Source organism: Erythranthe guttata, chromosome 2 (genome assembly GCF_056151865.1).
Source record: "Erythranthe guttata isolate IM_541 chromosome 2, IM_541, whole genome shotgun sequence".
In the NCBI taxonomy this organism is placed as follows: domain Eukaryota; kingdom Viridiplantae; phylum Streptophyta; class Magnoliopsida; order Lamiales; family Phrymaceae; genus Erythranthe; species Erythranthe guttata.
In genome coordinates this window covers 12302501-12317064 of record NC_142534.1, presented here as the reverse complement: position 1 = coordinate 12317064, position 14564 = coordinate 12302501, and the positions used below count along the sequence as shown (strand labels likewise).

At 44.3% G+C, this 14564-nt stretch overlaps 2 long non-coding RNA genes across 2 annotated transcripts in view; both read right to left on the bottom strand.

The window, feature by feature from the left end:
* Positions 1-5671: 5671 nt before the first annotated feature.
* LOC148772348 (uncharacterized) lies at positions 5672-8009 on the bottom strand. Its single transcript, XR_016035187.1, has 2 exons — positions 7706-8009; positions 5672-5899 (listed from the first exon to the last, which is right to left on the bottom strand). It is a non-coding gene; the product is annotated as an uncharacterized LOC148772348 (long non-coding RNA).
* A 5468-nt stretch (positions 8010-13477) lies between these two features.
* The window catches only part of LOC148772347 (uncharacterized), a 2338-nt gene continuing 1251 nt past the window's right edge, over positions 13478-14564 (bottom strand). The window contains exon 2 of the long non-coding RNA XR_016035189.1: positions 13478-13705. This is a non-coding gene — a long non-coding RNA (uncharacterized LOC148772347). The remainder of the gene's footprint in view (positions 13706-14564) is intronic.

Below are 14564 nucleotides of genomic sequence, written 5' to 3'. Positions count from 1 at the left end.
CTTTCAGGGAGCGCGTTTTTTTACTGAGAGCTCTTTCTTACTACTGAGAGCTCTTTATTTTTTTTGATTGAAGATGTAAATAGTATAAATCAAAAAAAGTCGTAGACAATTACAACGGGCATACCCGAGGGAATTGAGGCACTAACGGATAGCTACAAGCTATCGAAAAGCATAAAAATAACATAAAGAAACTCAAATACGTAAACAAAAACAAGTTCGGCTGAGGTTAAGCACCCCGGCCCTAAATGGCGTCGATTTGGCCGAGCATGAACCGGCCTCCACTGCTGGTCGTCAATTCCGGATGGTGCAGAAACATAACTGAGTACACATGCGTTTGAATCCTCCGAGTAATAGCGGTTGCCGTCGTTTCCGTCATGTCAAATTTCCTCTTGTTCCGAGCTGCCCAAATGTGATAAATAACACTCGCCAAAGCACATCTCTTCGCCTTGCTTCGGTAAGATTTGCCCTTGACATCCTTCACAAGCCACTTCAATGCAGCCCGTAACGTAGTTGGTCTTTGTGAGATCCCCAGCCAGACACGAATACGATCCCATACGTCTCTCGAGATGCTACATCGAAAAAATAAATGCTCACGGTCTTCGTTCCCCGCTCCGCACATCACACAAGTCTTCTCCACAGTCTCGAATTTTGCCACATTTTCTAGGGTTTGCAACCGGTCAAGGGCAGCTAACCATAGAATGAAAGAGTGCTTGGGAGTCATCGAGTGATCCCAAATCCGTCGGCCCCAAGGCGGCCCCCCTGTAGGGGCCCTAATCCAATCATAGACCCGTCCAACCGTGATCTTCCCCATGCTCGAAAACGTCTCCATTCGAGCAAGAAGCAAAGGGATTGACCCCGCCTTGCCCACGATTTCATCCCGAATGCGGCATAAATTTTTGAAATACGGGGGTGAAGTCGTCGACGGTTGCCATTCCCATACGGCCGTTCCTTTGAGATAAAACTCGTTCACCCATTGGATCCATAGGGAGTCCTTTTTCAGGTGGATGTCCCATATGTCCTTCACAAGCAAGCTACGGTTCCACGTGCGCAAACACCGAAGCCCCAGCCCCCCATCGGCCTTCGGCTTGCACAAGTATTCCCACCCGACTTTTGGAGCACTAGTTCCCCACAAGAAATCCCGTGCCATATCCTCTATGCGACCAATAACTGTAATCGGCACAGAGAAAATCGAAAGCCAATAACAGCACGTACCTTGAACGACCGCCTTCAAAATCTCCAACCGACCCGCGTAAGATAGCGTATGCCCCTTCCAAGCTCCGATGGCATGCTCGATTTTGTCAAGAAGAGGTTGATAATTCAGCACTCGCAGTTTCGACGCAGCAAGTGGAATACCTAAGTATCGAAATGGGAAGGTGCCGGTGGCAAATCCGAATTCCTCCTCAATCAATGTGCGGTCGGCCACGTGAACTCCGGCAAGGAAAATGTTCGACTTCAAGTTATTGACTTGAAGTCCCGATGCACGGCCGAACTCCAGTACCGTAGTGGCAAGCGTACGAACGGATGCAACATCTCCTCTCGAAAATAGCATCAAGTCGTCGGCAACGATGAGATGCGTCAATTTGTGCACGTGGCACATCGGATGGAAGTTGAGCTCTTGCTCCATCGACCGTGTATGCAGCAGCCTCGATAGATATTCCATACATATAACAAAGAGATAAGGGGATAACGGATCCCCTTGACGAAGCCCTCTCATCCCCGGAAAAAACCCCTTCGTCACTCCATTAACCGACACCGTGTAGGAGACCGATGTCACACATTCCATAATCCATCGGACAACCAAGTCCGGGAATCCTAACTCCACCAACATTGACCGCAAAAAGTCCCAATTTACGGAGTCGTAGGCCTTCCGTAAATCCATCTTTATCATGCACCGGGGAGAAATCCTCTTGCGCTCGTAGCCCCTCATGAGCTGCTCCACCATATGTATGTTGTCCGTGATAGATCGCCCACTCACAAAAGCAGACTGGGCCCGATCTATGATAGAGGGCAACACCTTCTCAATTCGCTTCGTGATGACCTTCGCTATCACCTTATATATTACGTTGCAGCAAGCGATAGGCCGAAAATCACCCACCGTTTCAGCTTGGGCTGATTTTGGTATGAACACCAAAACCGTGTTATCCCATTGCTTAAGCAACTCGCCACTGCGGAAGAACTCCAAGGCTGCCTCAGTAAGAAGAGGTCCTACTGTCGACCACGCAGCCTTGAAAAAGAGAGCCGTGTACCCATCCGGCCCCGGAGCCTTATCGTCAGCGATATCGAACAGTGCTTCCCGAATCTCCACTCCCGTCACCGGTTGAATCAGCCCATCACGGTCCTCCTCTCCCAATCTCGGCCCCGTGGCAATAACATGAGTATCAACCGGTTCGCATGTAGTACGAGTGCCCAAGAAATTTCGATAATAGGTCTCGAATTCACCTAGTACCTCGTCCCTTGAGGTTGTGAGCGTACCATCTTCCCTGCGAAGCACTGTAATGTTATTTCGTTTGGCATTTCGCTTCGCAATCCCATGGAAAAACTTCGTCGTGCGATCCGAATCTCGCAAATGGTGAAGCTTCGCCTTTTGGTATAAAAAACTCTTCTCTGCTCTCGCCAAGAGGCGAAATTGCTCCACTTTAGCCATCATCTCCCCACACAGTTGTTGATTATGGGGGTCGTTGTGAAAATTTTGCAGGATTTCCTCGAGCTCTCCTCCCACACGTTTCACCCGTTCAGATATATGCCCGAACTCTCGCCTGTTGAAACGCTTAAGTGGATGCTTTAGGGCCTTGAGGTTCTTGCATACGGCCCACTGACGGCTGCCCCGGTAATTCGCCGTCCAAGTCTCCTTAACTTCTCGTTGAAAATCGTCGTGCTGAGTCCACATGTTGAAGAAACGAAAAGGCCGAGATGCCAGGGGTTCGGTTCCACCTAATCGCACAATCACCAAAGAGTGGTCCGACACCCCCCCAAACGGAAGGAATTGTGCCGAGCTTCCCTCAAACACGTCGCGCCACGTTTGATTTACAAGCGCACGGTCAAGCTTGCTCCACACCGTATGGTTCGTCCACGTGTAATGAAACCCTGTCGAGGGTAAGTCCTCAAGTCCACTTAGTCGAAAGCATGTCTGTATATCGTTCAACAAATAGGGAGTCATCAAGTTTCCTCCCGATTTCTCTTCAGGCTTCAGCACCACATTAAAATCACCCAAGCAAAGCCACGGTTCGGTTAGGTTCGACCCAAAATCCACTAATGATTGCCATAGTGGCCGTCTTGTAACCGGTGTGAAAAGTCCATACACAAAGCTAGCGTAGAATAGTCGTTGGGTGACCAAACACGTTACCTTGCAATGGATCACCTGCGACGTCATACCAAGAACTTCCACATGTGCCTCATCCGGGTTCCAAATAACTAGGATCCGGCCTGCCGTGTGGAGGTGAAAATTGTCGGCCTTCTTCCAATGCCGGAACCGTCGTTCCACGATCGAACTCAGCGTTCCCGGGTCCCAAATCTTCGTCTCCAATAAGCCACAAACCGAAAGTTTATGCTTACCAAGGAGGTCCCCGACCTCCGTCTGCGTGAGGGAGTTGAGCAACCCCCTCACATTCCAACATCCCACAATCATTTCGCCTTTGGGGGTTTGAGGCCCCCCCGCGGCTCTGCATCCTCACTCTCAACACGAACAAACTTCGACTCAACTTCCACCCCTAAGTCCACGTCCTTAGGTAGCAAAATTGCAGTCGAAGGGAGAAACTTCTTTTTGATTGTAAACTTCGACTTGGGGGCCGTCCCCGGGGATTTGGGGGAGTGTAGGGCATTAAATTCCACCAATGAACCCCGGTCATCCTCATCCGCTGCATAGCATTCAGTCGATCCATCCTCCGAAACACCATCCACATCATCATCCACGGCCGCCTCATCACCCACGGTCTCTACAGCATCAACGGCCTCCTCCTCTTTTTCACACTCCGGATCCGTAGCAAGCACCGTCCGTTTGCCGGCCCATACTGTGGTCGCCGGTGGATCTTGTGCAACACTCACCACCGGTTTGGGTTTACGGCTTCGTCCCCGCTTCACCACCGCCTCTGCTCTACATTGGTCCGTCTTATGCGTAAGGGTTTGGCATTTTGCACAAAACACCGGTTCATAGCTATATTCAATTGGGGCCTCATAGCTTTTGCCTTTCGCATTGATCAGTGTGAGCGATCGTCGTAGGGGTTTTGAAGCGTCCACCTCCACTTGCAGCCTAGCGAAACCCAGTCTCCCCATCTCACTCGTAACTTTGTCCATTTGCACCGGTTTGCCAATCTTCTGAGCGATCTTACTCAACGCCTTTTTGTTGTAGAGTTCCACAGAGATATTGCGGATGATCACCCAAACCGGTACAAACATCATGTCGTTGATGTCGAAATTGAAAAACTCCGGCATGGTGCGAATGTATAGCGTCGCTAGGCCATGCTCGTACTTCCCCATCTCCACCACCTTCGAACGATCTTGGTCCGTTGTGAATTTGAACACAATCCACCCCGTAGGATGGATCTGAAACTTCACCGGGACCTCCCATTGAGCCTTTATCGCGCGTATTGCCTCAACTCCGGGGAATTTCCCCGTAAAATAAGCGACGGCCAAAAATACGCCCTTCGTTCCCCAATCTGTCTCGTCTTCTTCATCAAATTGGAGCACGTTTGTATCGTCCAAGCCGTTCACTGAGTCCAGTGCAAGATTCTCCGGTGGTGGCGGCCGTCCTTTGAAGAATTGAGCCCAATTCACTCGTTCGCCATCGCCGGATTGTTTTCCCGTTGTAGATCCACGAATTTCACCTGCCATTGATGTTTCGGCATGTGGAATTGTGGCTGTCGTCGTGGCCACGGTCGGAATTGTGACCGATGTTGCCCCGGCGGGGGCCGGGACCACTCATTCCCCAGCGCCCGTAGCACCTTTCCCTTTTCCGGCCATAGCCGTCATTCCTTCCGCACCCGTTCCCTCCGCAGCCTTCCCTTTCCCGGCAACAGCCGTGGTCTTCTTCCTGGCCATGGTGGCCGTCAAACCCTAACCCCTTGTATCGCCCTACCCAAGCCCAATCCGCCAAGCCCACGAGAAACCCTAGCCGCCCACGCCGGCCACGAGAAACCCTAGCCGCGCACACCAACCACGAATCGCCCCCACCGGCCGGTGACCCTAGCCGCTCACCACCGGTCTACAAACCCTAACCCTAAGGCCCGTTTAGCGGCCCAACACCGGCCACGAAACCCTAGCCGTCAAGATTTTGGGAAAACCCTAGCCGTCAATTCCGCCGGAACCCTACCACCGGCCGTTTGCTTGTAGCACCCCCCTATTAGTCGGGCGATAAATCGAACCGGTTTATCGGAATTCTATATACTTAGCGGAAGCAAAGGATCTCTTTGTAATTTTTAAAACTTTGGAATGGGGCGAAAATGCAATTATCAAAAATATTTTCTTTTGGGTATTGAAAACTTTGCACCTTCGAAAAAAAAACTTTTCTTAGGTTACTCTAGCCGAATAAAGTTTTCGTTTGGAAACAAGTTTCGAGGGGAAATTTTTTCGTTCGAGTGCTACAGTATCACTATCGGTTTTCGGTTCGAGAAGAAATCAGAGTTTAGAAAGGTTATTTTGGTGAATAAATCGGAATTCACTAATGGAGGCGTGAAAATAGCAAAACACGAAACTTACTATATTATAATCGGAGTTAAGTACGATTCATACCGGAAAATGAGTTCAAAAGGTACGAAAAGAAAATGTTACGGTTTAATATTACATCACCAAAAGAAAACCCCAAAATATATGGCATCGTTCATAGGTCCTCGTACAACTTCCAACAAAATCCCGGGCAAGACCTCGATCCGCTACTCGACCCATCCCGGTTGAGAACTACTACTACCTGCAATTAAAAGACATCTATATGAGCTATAAAGCTCAGTAAGAAATCCGGGTAATATCGAACTTTGAAAATACGTTATACATAACATATAATATTATATACCCATTCTTACCCACGTTCCGTACCACAACACAAGACAATCGGTCAAATCACGTAATTCACGAAAACACATCATTCACACAAAATCACGTACTTATGCAAAATGACTAAAATGCCCTTTTTACGAAAATCATGAAAAACACACTTTTCGTTTTTGTCGGATCCGTGAAAGATTAATTTCTGTACCTGAGTAATAAACCTGTTACGAGCCCGTTTTCACTAAGTGGGGATCAAACCACTACACACATCATCCTAGTTGGATACCGGCCCACTATATCCGAGTTGTTTATTACCCGATATTCCATTAATCTTTCAATTTAAAAACCTTTTAATGCAACTTTTCGAAATCATGCGTATGACCCACACATAACATCACAAACATCAATCAAGTACCACAAAGTCACACAAATATCACAATTTACCACATAATTATAATTTGGGCAAGAATCCCCAAATTCACACATATAAACACACAACCACACACGGCACACCCCACATGCACATTCAGCACACACACACACATATTCAGCACACACACATGCAGCCAACACACTAAACATCACCATTTAATATGAAACCATGCTTGTAAAGTAAGCACCCCTTTTTTTTACCTTTCATTAAATGAACTTATCACCACATCTAGGTAATAATCCATTCCAATAAATTCTCACAGCAATAATAAACACATCCATGCAGCCATTTAAGGTACACAATCCAAATCTCATCACTCAAAGTCATTAAATCAAAGACATGAAAATAAAAGCACAAAACATAATAATTGACATGCAAGTTATCCTAATTTCGAAATAATAGCAAACTAATTCCAAAAATTCCCAAATTAAATACTAGGACTCCTAACTGACCCAAATTTCGGTTTCTGAAATTATTTTGAATTTTCACAAAGTTTCGAATTTTCTTGAAATTAAAAACTAGAAAATTCCATTTTTTTCCTTTTAAAAATCCAAAACTCTATTATAATCTTAATTACTTCGAAATCTTTGTAAGTAAAACTTTTTCCCCATTTAATACTCACTGGAAAACAGATCCAAACTTTAGAAATGAGATATTTTTTTGGAAATTGCAGTTTCGACCCTAAAGTTTCAAGATTTACACATGCAACCACACTAGAAGTTCAAAATCAACTTTTTCATGAAAAACCCTTAACAAATTTGAAATTCTATTTTATTAGATGCAGAAATCGAAGTTGAAAAGTCACTTTATGCAGAAATTTCGAAAATTACATATTTTACCCCAAACTCTCTAGATCTTCACATGCAATACCACTAAAAGTTCAAAAACCACTTTTTCTTACAAAACTTTCTTAAATCCGAAATTTTTGTTCAATAAATGCTGGAAAACAGTTTTGAAAACACTTTTCGGACTGACTTTACAAAAATTACAGATTTGGCCCAAACTTTCGAAGATCTACACATGCAACCACAAAAAGTTAAAAATCTCATTTTCTTGAAAACCCCTTTTTGAAATCTGAAATTTTTAAGGCTTTTGGCCAATAAATGCTGTATCTAACCACTATCAACATAGATGATGCATGCAAGAACAAGAAATTAACAAGAAACACTCATTTTCCATTTTTCTTCAAAAAGCCCCAAATTTTTCGAAATCATTCCCAATCTTTTAAAATTTTATGAAAATCAATTTCATACTATTGATGCCCTTTAATTGCAGCAAGAAATCGAAATTTCTTACCTTAAGAAGCCGAAAGAAAAGATGGAGGAAAATCGAAGGAAATGCTTCAAAGGTTGATGCCAAGGTCTTGCCAAACTATTTTGATGGTGAAGGAGATGGAGTGGATTTTCAAGTGAGATGTATATTTTTCTTGGTGAATGATGTTTTAGGCTACTCCAAGTCCTTGGTTAAATAGGGGAATTTTAGAGTAATTTTTCATTTTCTTTGAAAAACAAGAGATGAGGTGGAAGAAGATGAAGAATGGAGGTGGTGGTGAGGTCTCGGTGGAATGGGGGAGAGGAAGACAAGTAATGGGTGATGTGTTGCAAGAAGGAATTAGAAGAGTGTATTTTCATATCTTGAGTGTGGATTAAGGAAATGATCACAAGATGACAAGTGTTAAGTCATGCAAAAATCCTACTAATTTTATTTATTTAAATTAAATCCACTTGCATAACACACACACACATTTCGGATAACACACACACACATTTCGGATAACACACACATACATAAATAAATATATCATATATATGTAAATATACTCTAACATACAATGCAAGTATTAGTATATATGTATATATATGTATGCATGCATGTATGCACGTGTATGTATATATATATGTATATATATATATATATATTCCACATAATTTTCAAATAATTTATCAAATAAATAACATACGCGATTATTCACATAAACCACGTAAATCACGAAATTCCATAGTATTTCAATCACATAATTCACACATATATATCCACTCACAAATTTCACAAAATAAATACCATGAAATCACCACATAATAACGCACGTAATTATTCACGTAATGCATATAATTAAATTCACGTAAGTCATATCAATATTATCACGTAATAATATTACCTAAGGGTTCTTAAGTTAGAAATATTAGTCTCGGGTTTTAGGGTTTTCGGGTTTTTGGAAAGGTGGGGTGTTACAATCTCCCCCCCTTAAAGAAATTTTGTCCCCAAAATTGTTACCTGAACAACTCGGGGTAACATTCGCGCATTTCTTCTTCTCGTTCCCACGTGGCTTCTTCGGGCGTATGGTTTTGCCAAAGGATTTTAACAAACTTAAGGTCTCGGTTTCGAAGGGTTTTGGTTTTGAAATCAAGTATTTGGGAAGGTTTCTCTTCGTAGGATAGGTTGGGGTTTAGTTCGACCGGTTCGGTTTTCAATACATGGTCGGGGCTGCGAATATATTTTCGAAGCATCGAAACGTGAAAGACATTGTGAAAGTTGGATAAGTTGGGTGGTAAGGCTAGTCGGTAGGCGCGAGTACCAACTTTGTCGAGAATTTCGAATGGGCCAATATATCGCGGTGCTAATTTTCCCTTCTTTCCAAATCGCATAATTCCTTTGAAAGGTGCCACTTTTAAGAATACGGAGTCTCCGACTTCGAATTCGAGATCTCTCCTTCGGGTGTTGGCATAGCTTTGTTGCCGATTTTGGGCGATTTGCATTTTCTCCCGAATGTTTTTGATTATATCGACGGTTTGTTGAACTAGGTCGGGACCAAGAAATTTTCTTTCGCCAATCTCGTCCCAATGGAGCGGGGACCTACACTTGCGGCCGTAAAGAGCTTCGTAGGGTGCCATTCCAATTGACGAGTGAAAGCTATTGTTGTACGCGAATTCGATTAGTGGGAGGCGGGATTCCCAATTTCCTCCAAAGTCGAGAATACAAGCGCGGAGAAGATCTTCTAGGGTTTTGATAGTTCGTTCGGATTGACCGTCGGTTTGGGGGTGATAGGCGGTGCTGAATTTTAATCGCGTTCCAAGGGTTTCGTGTAAGCTTTTCCAGAATCTTGACGTAAATCGAGGGTCTCGGTCGGAAATAATTGAGACGGGAACACCGTGGAGTCGGACTATCTCGCGGACGTATAGTTCGGTTAGTTTTTCTAAACTAAACGTCATTCAGATCGGAAGAAAGTGAGCTGTTTTGGTCAGTCGGTCAACGATCACCCAAATAGCGTCGGATCCTCTTTGGGTCTTCGGAAATCCTTGCACGAAGTCCATTGTGATAGCTTCCCATTTCCATTCCGGAATTAGGTTCGATTGAAGTAGACCTCCGGACCTTTGATGTTCTGCTTTGACTTGTTGGCACACCAGGCATTCCGCTACGAATCGGGCCACGTCTTTCTTCATTCCAGGCCACCAGTAGAGCCTTTTAAGGTCTTGGTACATTTTGGTTTCTCCGGGATGGCAAGTGTACGTGGTTTGGTGAGCTTCGGTTAAGATGAGTTGGCGAACATTTGGATCATCGGGGACGTAAATGCGATTTTGGAATCGGACGAGACCATCTTTGGTGATTTGAAAGTTGGGATTGGATTCGAGGTTGTGGCGAATTTTGAGAATTTGCGGATCGTTTTGTTGGGCTGATCTGATCGATTCTCCCAAGTTAGGTTGGACTATGAAGGCGTTGATCGATTTGCGGCTAAGTGCGTCGGCGACCACATTTGCTTTGCCGGGGTGGTAGAGTATCTCGCAGTCGTAATCTTTGACTAGTTCGAGCCATCTTCGTTGCCTCATGTTCAAGTCCTTTTGGGTGAAGAAGTATTTCAGACTCTTGTGATCGGTGTAGATGGTACACTTTTCACCATAAAGATAGTGTCGCCAAATCTTGAGTGCGAAAACGACGGCGGCTAATTCGAGATCGTGCGTTGGATAATTGCGTTCATACTCTTTGAGTTGACGTGAGGCGTAGGAAATGACTTTCCCATTTTGCATGAGTACGGCGCCTAATCCTAATTTCGAGGCGTCGCTGTAGACTATGAATTCTCCGACTTTCTCTGGTAGTGCGAGAATTGGTGCTGATGTGAGTCGAGCCTTTAACTCGGTAAAACTGGCGCCGCATTCGGGCGTCCATTGGTACTTGACGTCCTTTCGAGTTAATCGGGTGAGTGGAGAGGCAAGCTTTGAGAAATCCTTTACGAATTTGCGGTAGTAGCCGGCTAGTCCAAGGAAGCTTCGGATTTCCTTCGCGTTCTTCGGAATTGACCAATTTGACACGGCTTCTATTTTGCTGGGATCGACGGAGATTCCTTGTTCTGAAACAATGTGACCAAGGAAAGCCACACTCGATAACCAGAATTCGCATTTGCTGAACTTGGCGTATAGTTGATGTGATCGAAGGGTTTGGAGTACGGTACGAAGGTGCGACATATGATCTTCTTGGGTTTTGGAGTAGATGAGAATGTCGTCGATGAAGACAATCACGAACTGGTCCAAGTATTGATGAAAGACTCGGTTCATAAGGTCCATGAAAGCTGCGGGGGCGTTGGTTAAACCGAAGGGCATGACCACGAATTCATAGTGGCCGTATCGGGTTCTGAAAGCCGTTTTGGGGATATCGGATTCTTTGATTTTGAGTTGGTGGTAACCGGATCGGAGATCGATTTTTGAGAAGACCGATGAGCCTTGGAGTTGGTCGAAGAGATCATCAATTCGAGGAAGAGGGTATTTATTCTTGATTGTGACTTTGTTGAGTTCACGGTAATCGATGCAAAGGCGGAGGGATCCGTCTTTCTTTTTGACAAAGAGAACCGGTGCGCCCCACGGAGAATGGCTGGGTCGAACATAGCCTTTGTCGAGCAATTCTTGGACTTGGTCTTTCAGCTCGTTCAATTCCATCGGGGCCATACGGTACGGTGCTTTGGAAATTGGCGCAGCTCCGGGAATGAGATTAATTTCGAACTCGATTTCTCGATCGGGCGGGAGTCCGGGAATATCGTCGGGAAATACGTCGGGAAATTCTTGGATAGCTCGAATGTCGGAAATTTGAGCTTTGGGGTCGGACTCGGATTTTAGAATGTCCACTAAGTAGCCGGAATGACCCTTGTGAATGAGTTTGACTGCTTTGATCGCGGATATGATTGGAATCGAGCTCTTGGGCTGACTTCGGAATTTTAGGGTTTTGCCGTTCGGAAGAGGAAAGATAACCGTTTTGGAGGCACAATCGATTTGGGCTTTGAATTTGGTTAACCAATCCATGCCTAGTATAACTTTGAAATTTTGGATCGGTAGGAGGATTAGGTCGAAATTCATGGTTTGAGTATGAACTCGGATTGGACAATTGATTATGACTAGGTTAGAGCACATTTCTTCGCCAGAGGGAATGAGGATTCGGTATTCGTAATTCAGTCGATTTGGTTCGAGATTTAAGTGCGCAATTATGTCGTTCGATATAAAGGAATGAGTAGAGCCGGAATCAATAAGAGCATAAATGGGTTCTTCGAGGATAAATATGGTACCTGCTATCATAGACGGGTCTTGCTCAATCTGTTCTTGAGTCATGGCGAACACTCGGCCGGGGACGTTCGGTGGAGGTTTCGGGCAGTCTTTCACCATGTGTCCGGGCTGATGGCATCGAAAGCAACTTCTCGTTCCTTGTATGCATTCTCCGGAGTGACTCTTTCCACACTTTGGGCAGGTTGGCCTTGGCGGCGGTGGCGGTGGTCCGGTTGGTTGGCGGAGGGGCTGCATTCCTTTCCCTCGGAAGGGGCGGTTGCCAAAGTTGTTGTTTTTCCACGGGCGTTGAGTAACTCCTTGTGGTCGGCGGCTGTTTTGAATGTCTCGTTCGTCTTGGGCAGCCATGAGTGCTTTGTCTACGAGTTGGCGGAAAGTTGAGGCGTCGGACATACGAATGTCTCTACGGATTTCTGGTTGGAGGCCACGAATGAAATGGTTCTTCTTTTCTTCGGCGTCTCGGGCGATGAATGGGGCGTAGAGGCAGCCACGTTCGAAACGGCGAATGTATTCGATCATCGGTAAGTCGCCTTGTCGGAGTTCGAGAAATTCTTTGAGTTTGTGGGCTCGCACGTCTTTCGAGAAATATTTTTCGAAGAATTGAACTTTGTATTCAGTCCATGGCAAAGTTTCGAGGTTCGTTCCTTCTTTGATTCCTTCCCACCAGTGACGAGCTTCATTTCGGAGTAGAAATATGGCACAGTGCACGCGATCGCGGTCGGTCATTTGCATGTAGTCGTATATGACTTCGAGAGATTTGATCCACTCTTCGGCTATGGTGGGGTCGGTTCCACCGTGGAATTCGGATGGGTTCATTCGGAGGAATCGTTCGTATATAGCTTGATGCGCATTAATTTGGGGCGCGGTTTGGTTACGTTGGAGGAGTTGTTCGATTTGACGTTGGTGGTTTTGGGCTTGTTCACGGATTAGGTTCGAAAGATCGTTAATGGTTTGATTGGGGTCTTGTGGTTCATTGGTGGGAGTGTTCGAGTTTCCTCGGGTTATACGTCTCGCCATTATTTCTATATTAATTATCATTAGTAAGTAAAGCAATTAAAACACATAAAGAAAATAATGCACATACTTTACCGGATGGTCCGAGCTTCGCGTCTCGAGTAGTCTCTAAACCCGTGAAGTTCGTACGAGTATCTATGAACCATGCTCTGATACCACTGTCTGTAGCACCCCCCTATTAGTCGGGCGATAAATCGAACCGGTTTGTCGGAATTCTATATACTTAGCGGAAGCAAAGGATCTCTTTGTAATTTTTAAAACTTTGGAATGGGGCGAAAATGCAATTATCAAAAATATTTTCTTTTGGGTATTGAAAACTTTGCACTTTCGAAAAAAAAACTTTTCTTAGGTTACTCTAGCCGAATAAAGTTTTCGTTTGGAAACAAGTTTCGAGGGGAAATTTTTTCGTTCGAGTGCTACAGTATCACTATCGGTTTTCGGTTCGAGAAGAAATCAGAGTTTAGAAAGGTTATTTTGGTGAATAAATCGGAATTCACTAATGGAGGCGTGAAAATAGCAAAACACGAAACTTACTATATTATAATCGGAGTTAAGTACGATTCATACCGGAAAATGAGTTCAAAAGGTACGAAAAGAAAATGTTACGGTTTAATATTACATCACCAAAAGAAAACCCCAAAATATATGGCATCGTTCATAGGTCCTCGTACAACTTCCAACAAAATCCCGGGCAAGACCTCGATCCGCTACTCGACCCATCCCGGTTGAGAACTACTACTACCTGCAATTAAAAGACATCTATATGAGCTATAAAGCTCAGTAAGAAATCCGGGTAATATCGAACTTTGAAAATACGTTATACATAACATATAATATTATATACCCATTCTTACCCACGTTCCGTACCACAACACAAGACAATCGGTCAAATCACGTAATTCACGAAAACACATCATTCACACAAAATCACGTACTTATGCAAAATGACTAAAATGCCCTTTTTACGAAAATCATGAAAAACACACTTTTCGTTTTTGTCGGATCCGTGAAAGATTAATTTCTGTACCTGAGTAATAAACCTGTTACGAGCCCGTTTTCACTAAGTGGGGATCAAACCACTACACACATCATCCTAGTTGGATACCGGCCCACTATATCCGAGTTGTTTATTACCCGATATTCCATTAATCTTTCAATTTAAAAACCTTTTAATGCAACTTTTCGAAATCATGCGTATGACCCACACATAACATCACAAACATCAATCAAGTACCACAAAGTCACACAAATATCACAATTTACCACATAATTATAATTTGGGCAAGAATCCCCAAATTCACACATATAAACACACAACCACACACGGCACACACCACATGCACATTCAGCACACACACACACATATTCAGCACACACACATGCAGCCAACACACTAAACATCACCATTTAATATGAAACCATGCTTGTAAAGTAAGCACCCCTTTTTTTTACCTTTCATTAAATGAACTTATCACCACATCTAGGTAATAATCCATTCCAATAAATTCTCACAGCAATAATAAACACATCCATGCAGCCATTTAAGGTACACAATCCAAATCTCATCACTCAAAGTCATTAAATCAAAGACATGAAAATAA